At 43.0% G+C, this 7,769-nt stretch overlaps 1 pseudogene across 1 annotated transcript; it reads right to left on the minus strand.

The window, feature by feature from the left end:
- Nucleotides 1–3,476: 3,476 nt before the first annotated feature.
- On the minus strand, nt 3,477–4,144 carry LOC311593607 (migration and invasion enhancer 1-like; annotated as a pseudogene). Its single transcript has one exon. The product of its transcript is annotated as a migration and invasion enhancer 1-like (transcript).
- Between the last annotated feature and the right edge of the window lie 3,625 nt (nt 4,145–7,769).

Raw genomic sequence — 7,769 nt, forward strand, 5'->3', positions numbered from 1 at the left:
TCTTTCTCTAATAATGACACATTTTCTGAGGAACAGAACTTTATAGCATCATCTCTCTTGCTCCTCAGGTCTTTAAATGCAGACTGTGACTTTCACATGAACTCTGGTGACTTTCACACGAACTCTGGTGCCCCATATTTGACCACGTCCCCTAGATGGGGAGGCCTGGTGGCACTCAGAGGAAGGATAGCAGGCTACCAAGAAGAGACTTGATACCCTATGAGCATATACAGGGGGAAGAGGTCCCCCTCAGTCACAGTCATAGGGGAGGGGAGTAGGGGGAAAATGGGAGGGAGGGGAGGAGTGGGAGGATACAAGGGATGGGATAACAATTGAGATGTAATATGAATAAATTAATAAAATATATTTAAAAATGCAGACTGAATTTGTATAATTGGCTCATGGGTGTGGTTTGCCTGTATGAGCTGATTCTGCTTCCACCCCTACATAGAGAACCCTGACCAAAACAGACTTTCTTTTCACTTGTTTTCTTCACGTATCTTCTATAGCCTGTTGAGTAAGCTTATTGGCTATGTTTTCCTAAATTTTTTAATAATTTCATCTTTCATGTTTCAACTTTAAAGCTCCTATCTAGTTCTTTCTTCTGTCTTACCCATCCTCCTTCCCACTTAATGAGATGTATATCAAAATAGAAAGTACAGTTTTCAGTGTTGAGACAGGAAATCACAATCTAATACATCTAGAAGATCTGAGCTCTCATCTCAGCTTCTTCTATCACCCAATCTAGTTACTGATTTTTCACACTTTATTTTTTTAAATATATTTTATTAATTTATTCATATTACATTGCAATTGTTATCCCATCCCTTGTATCCTCCCATTCCTCCCTCCCTCCCATTTTCCCCTTACTCCCCTCCCCTATGACTGTGACTGAGGGGGACCTCCTCCCCCTGTATATGCTCATAAAGTATCAAGTCTCTTCTTGGTAGCCTGCTGTCCTTCCTCTGAGTGCCACCAGGCCTCCCCATCCAGGGGATGTGGTCAAATATGGGGCACCAGAGTTCGTGTGAAAGTCAGACCCCACTCTCAACTCAGTTGTGGAGAATGTCCTGTCTATTGGCTAGATCTGTTAAAATCAAGGAATTTCTGAAATTTGTGGACAAATGGATTGAACTAGAAATGATCATAATGAGTGAGTTAACCCAGAAGCAGGAAGAGTCAAATGGTATATACTCACTTATATTTAGACACTAGCCCAAGGGATATGTCCCATAAAAGTCTTCACTTACCAGGAAAGTGGGACAGAGGGGAGGACATCCTGTTGGGACTCTAGGTGAGAGAAGCATGAGAGAATGGGGAAATAGAAGGATCCAGAGGGTCCTAGAAACCTACAAGAAGAACATTATGATGGGCAGGTCTGGGCCCAGGGGTCCCGCTCAAACTATGGCACCAGCCAAGGACAATACATGCAGTAAACTTCAAACCCCTGCACGCTCTTCTTTAATCTTATCCCATTTTCCTCACTTGTGAAATGGGAGGGTCTCTTTTATAGAACTGTGTGAGAATAGTCTTGTAAAACCTACTATCATGTATTTAAAAATATAAATAAAATGAAAGGGTTAAAATTCTCCAACCATTTCCATTTATTCAATGGCATGCTACCAAGCGTCATCGTTATTATCACTGAGAGGGAAGGACTTGGGAATAATAATAACACTGTCTCCAAATAAGGAGTCACCATTTCTGACTAGGGGGATGGGAATGGATTCTCAGAAGAAAGGCACTTGAACTGGCCTCAAAGATGTGTGAGAATTTGGAAAATTAAAAGAACATTCTGCTTGGATGGGTCAGCCATGCAATTTCTACATGATCTCACCCAAGAGGAGCTGGATTATTCAAAAATAACAAGCCTGAAGCTCACAATGGAGTGGCGGTAGAGCTAGTAAGAGGGCTGTTAGCTGAGACCTGTCTATTTACTTTCTGATGAACCTGAGCGGACCCTAAGCCAGTGACTCATCGCCAGGACAAAGTACGCACCTGGCACTTAAATCCGGTGCTGGTTGATTTATTTTTATCTTGCTTCTGTAAACTCTTTTTGTTCCATTATTAATACTCAGTGCGTTAGCTGAAACAGGATTAGAGATGCAATAAAATCCATTTAGGCTTTGCGTGTATGAGTGTGGCGCACACACTTGTTACTGATTTTTGTAGTAGAAAAGGTGAATTCTACATCGCCCTTTCTTCCTTTCTTTCTGAAAAATATTACTCTGTACTGAGATTCAGAATAGCTGTGCCTTCTGTGCTTTGTTCCATGGCGAATGTACTTGGTGTTTACTGAACTCTTGAAGGATTTGAGTTCTCTAAAGAAGGTCTAGTGACTCATTCCAAGGAGGAGACCAAAGTTGTGGTATAAAGAGACCAATGTGAACTGGTGAGGGATTTTGGTGACTTTCTCCAATGGTTTCAGTTCTCATGGTTCTGTGTTCTTAAGACACTTGTGCCTAGAAAGAATACTTTATGTGGAAGGCAGATCCCTAATGGCTTTTCCTCCTTTTCTCAGTGTAGACCCCAGCCCCAAACAAGCTATTGAGTGGCAATAATTGGCATTAAAATGTTTCCCAGACTCCCACTTTGTCACTGGAACGCAAAGAGAACTCAGTTCTCTCCTTTACAGCAAGTTGTCACATACATTAAGATGGTTTAACTGAAGATGCACTCATCACTCTGCCCCCTCTCTCCTTAGTGTTTTCTTCTCAAGGGAAAACATTTTCCACGTGGAGTCAGAGAATCAATCAATGCTCAATATGGTTTCAATGTTTGTGTCTTTCCAAAATTCATATTGAAATCCAATCTTCCACATTAGTCTTAGGCATGAACCCTTAGCGAGGTGATGGCCCATGTCTGTCATTCCAGCATTAAGGAAGCTGAGACTGCAGGATTGCCTTGAGTTCCAAGCCTGCCAGGGTTACACAGGGAGTTCAAGGTTAGGCTGGGCTGCAGAGTGAGTTCCTGTCTCAAACAAGGAAACATACAACAAACAAAGCAGTGGGGTGTCTCCAGGTGAGGAAGCCCCAAGACTCTGATCTCATAAATGGAATTAGAAAGGACTTGAGGGAACCAGCTCGGATTTACTGTGTTTTTGAGCATCTGAGGACATTTGGCCCCTCTTGGGCATATAGCAGAAAGGCGCCATTACTGAAGCAGAGAGTGCAACCTCACCAGGCCCCAAGTGTAAGGAATACCCCGATCTTGGATTTTCTAGCCCGCAGAACAGGGATAAATATATTTTTTGTTCTTTATCAATTGTTCAGTCTTTAATATTTTATTAGAATAGTAGGACTAAATAACAGTGACCATGTGACCAACCTTTAGAAACCTAATTTGTTTTCAGAGGTGTCATAGAGGTACCTTTTACATTCACTTATGTGAATGATTTTCTTTTCTTTTCTTTTTGTTTGTTTGTTTGTTTGTAGTTAGTTTTTATTTCCAAGAACTGACACTCCCAGACTCAGGGAAAATAACTTACTGCAACCGTGGCTGCATTTGGCTGCTATTGCCAAGCTGGGGAGAAGACCAAACTGCAGAGGGCATGGATTCTGGGAAAGGGGTGAGAGGTGGTAGTGGAAACTTCCATAGAGAGCATTTCTTTTCTGCCTTCAAGACCATAGAAATGTCTTGTCCCTCTGTCCTTGTGCCCAGAGAGGCAGCGTGGAGGTCAGGGTCTGAGCTACCTGGAGCTAAGTGACAGTCAAAAGGCAGAAGGAGCTCCTAGCCGAACCACAAGGAAACAAAAGATTTGAACCCCAGAACCAAGCTTCTAAGAGTCAAGTGCAGTCACAGGATGACCCAGGGAGGCCAGCTATTGGTGATCTTTTCTAAGGGTTCTCCATCACTGGCTCCTTGGATGACTTCAATGAGGTCTTTCTCATAAGGAAAACCCCCATTCTCCAGTTTGGAGAACAGCAGCTGTCCATTGATCTCACCCTCGAAGGCCCCTGTAGACCCTCTGTCCTGACTCCATCTCAATGCCCAGATACTCCTCCTTCTCACCGCTTGCTCGCCAGCTCCACGGAGGTCTCCTTAAAGCCGCAGGGCTCACAGTACTCCATCACAACGTGGACTGCACTGCCTGGTCCAACCTCAGTGGGAGGGGGCACTACAGACACCCTGGCTCTCCATTCATTGTTGCCCACTCCGCTGCAGGGCTGTTTCCGGATCGTGAATGATTTCCTTAGCCACTGAATACTGACACCCATCACTGCCACTTTCAGTGATGTACCTATTACCTGTCTTCTTGAGTTTTTGTGCTATGATTTCCAGCCTAAGTACAACTTGAGAAACCTCTTTAAGGTTAGTACAACCTCACTGTGACTGAATTAAACTGTATGCTTTGTTCAATTTCTCCAAGTTTACCAAATTCCCTTATGCACAGATTCTCTTCTTCAACTGTTCCTCGAAACCTAGGGAAAGATTTCCATTAGTTAAAATGTTCTTTCATTTTAAAAAGACATGTTGTGGTGGCATTTCTACTTTTCCCCCCCTTATTGCTTTGCTTTGACTGGTTGTGGCATTAATTGGGCCACGATCAATCTGCTACAAGACAGCAAATAGGGAGAGGCAGGTGGAAGGAGCAAAGCATGAATATTAATTAGCTAAGATCCCAAACAGAAGCCTTTTAATTATATTAAAATGCACAGGCCTGCAGGCAGTGAGATAGTTCCTACTATAAATCTGTCGACAGGCCATTACCTCAGCAACAGCAATGCCTTTTAATGAATGAATACATACATTTCAAGTGGAGGAGAGGAAAATACTTCTGTGTTTATAAATATTAAAAGAAAACTATCAAAGGATGAGCCATCCATGACAGCTTTTCTTAGGCCAGAGGTGTTTGGGGATGGCTGACACAATGCATCCCAGGTTGTGAAACTAAGGCCTGTGGCTAACTTGAGGACTGATTCAATTACTAACAGATGACTGAGCCAGGCAGAGCCAGAGGCTCCTGATCCAGGTTGGTGAGTGAGGAAACTGCATTGACTTTTCAGGTCACTTCACAATCACCCACCACAGGAAACAAAGGAAGTCAGGTGCCTTTCTTTGGTACTTGTTAACATGAAGAAAACATTCAAAAGTTGAAGGGGGGCTGGTCTCCATGGTGGAAGAATCAATAAACCGAGAAGAGCTGAGAATTCCAGGGTGAAGAACAAAATAAAATAAAATTTATGAGACCAGGCCTCAGTAGGGCTGGAGTCACCTTGAGATGACCACTCACGGGGATGCCTGGGAGTGTGTGAAAGGAGAAAAGCTGGGCTGGGCATTACTACATTCAAAGGATAAAACAGAACTTAATGACTAGCCCAGCAGATCTCACCTTAGACTCCTGGCAGTGGAGGGAAGTACTCCTGTTCTGACCAGCTTCCGGGCTAGGCACCTATTCAAGTACAAGTACTACATTTATTATTATTATTTTTATTTTTAATTTGCTTGCTTTACATTCACATTGTAGCCTCCTCCCTCACCGCTGTCCAGGGTGTTTATGGTTTAGAAAAGCACTATGATGTGGTTTTCAAGACTAATACTCTCAGAAATCATCTATAATCTGGCACACTGCTTGCATACACAGTGTAGAACTAACTACGCATGGAAAGAATTAGAAAGGGTTAAGCACTGGTTGTTTCCTTCAAGCAATGAGACTGTGTCCCAGAATGGAGACTCAGTTCACAGAAATACGTCTCAGTAGACAATGTGGATGGCTTAGATTTGCTAAAATTCCTTCCCAGGGGCAGATGTAAGCAAAGACTATACTGCCTTATAAGGTCCCCAGTGGCAAACTGAGCTACAGTTCCACCACTGCAGGGAACCTGGAGAAGAATAAAGAAAGCACTAAATAACATAACAGTATATTAATTCCATTCGGTTCAATTCAATGTAGACGCAATACTTCCCGTGTGCCAGACATGATGCAAAACAGAAAAAGAGGCGTCTGTCCGTTCAGCCTTCTCATCCCGAGAGACACATACACAAGCAACTGCAACTGCATGGAGGAAGTGCTGTCCTCCAAGTACACAGGGAACAAATGGGCACAGATGAGCTGTGGTGTCTGTGCAGACTTCTGGAGATGACAGAACCTGAGGATGAATTGAACAAAAAGATAGGGACAAGGGGAGGGATGAAAGACAGGAAGTAGGCGGTCATGGACTTTTGAAGGGCCAGGGTAGGTTGAATTATAAACTTGCTTGTTCATGAGATTCTAGGAAACCCTAATAAAATAATATTTAGCAGCATAGCATCCAGTGTCTTGAGTTTTTCTTCTTAGTGTTTGTAGGTGTTGGTAGGATTTCCATGCTGATCTCTGGAGAGTGGGAGCAACATGGATGCTCACCACCTGTCTGGATAATGAATTGCAATGAATCAACATAAGCCAAGGTGGTGATTTATCACAAGCCACTCTCACTTGCTGACTGTATCTTTTCTTCTGTGATGGCCGTAATCAGATAGCCAAGCTGATGGTCAATAGTTGGCTGGGAGCTACTGCAGGGAGAGACTCTTTTCTTATCCCCTTTGGCTCTTCTATAAAGAGTGGAAACGAAGTTTGGCAGCACACTGCTGTATCTTTCATTCAACTTGCTCAATCAATGACTGCTCTTAGGCGAGTCTCAGCTGCTAGCCAAGGTTAGAATATGGTCACTGAGAGAGGGGTCAGGAAGAAATCCACTTCTTTGCAGCCTAAGCAGTGTCTGATTTACTCTAGACTAGGGCAAGGTAGAAATTGGAAATGTTTCATTCTTCTTCATCCAGTTCTGTCTCCTAATTGCCACACCTCTAGACTCTTGCTAGTCTTAGATACACATAAGACTTTTTGAGTAAGAGATTACATCTGGGGAAAAGATTTTACTCTCTTATATCTCGAAATTGCCAGAAAATTCTAGACTTGCTTTAACTAACTTCAGCTGGAAAACTAAACTCTCTGAGATATATCTAGCATATTCCAAGTTCACTTAGTTAAGGGATACTAAAGATCTCATCACTTTTGCCTCACTGTTGGATAAGTAGCAGAGATGTGTCAAAGACGGCGCATGCTTACCTTTCTGCTTAGGGTGAACTTATGCCTTTCGGAGTAAACCAATGAAGTCAGAGTTTCAAAGAGACACATGAGTGATAAATGTGGTAGTCACAGGAAATGTGGGTAACTGAAAAGCAAGAGAATTTAGGAAGGAGACTGCTTGGCCGGGAAGATTGATTTGGCGGGCTGGTCCCATAACCAGACTCTCCTGGACTTGTTTTCAAGGTTTAGGGAGTTGCCAATGGAAACAGACCAAGTGGTTCTCATAAGACCTTCTCTTTGCCAGTGACTGGCCCTAGAGTTCAGTGTAAGAAAGCATGCATACATGCACTCACATGTGTTCTTTCCTTCCCCTTCATTTTCATTTCCTTTGTTTATTCTTCTGGCATTTTCTTTCCTCAAGAAGTAGAATTTGCTTTCTTTCCTCTGGGATTTCACCAATAGTCTGCAGCAAATAATGTAATGAACCTCCAGGGGCATTACTTAAAAGATCCTCACCTTTTCTTTTTTACCTTCCTTGCAATCTTTCATCTTGGAACTTGGTCACTGTACTGTGAGTAAGCACAAGGAACCGCATAGTAAAACCCAAGGCAACAGGCCTGTGCTCCCAGCTCGCCAGCCACTATTGTCAGCCACTGTGACCAAGGACATGCTGATTCTTCTAGTGCCATATTTGACACCTGTATACATTGATTACATGACAACTCCATGGTATTGTTAATATGGAAGAGTCCCGAGCAGAGAG

Source organism: Acomys minous (assembly GCF_964271855.1).
Source record: "Acomys minous genome assembly, chromosome: 1".
NCBI classification, from domain to species: Eukaryota; Metazoa; Chordata; class Mammalia; order Rodentia; family Muridae; genus Acomys; species Acomys minous.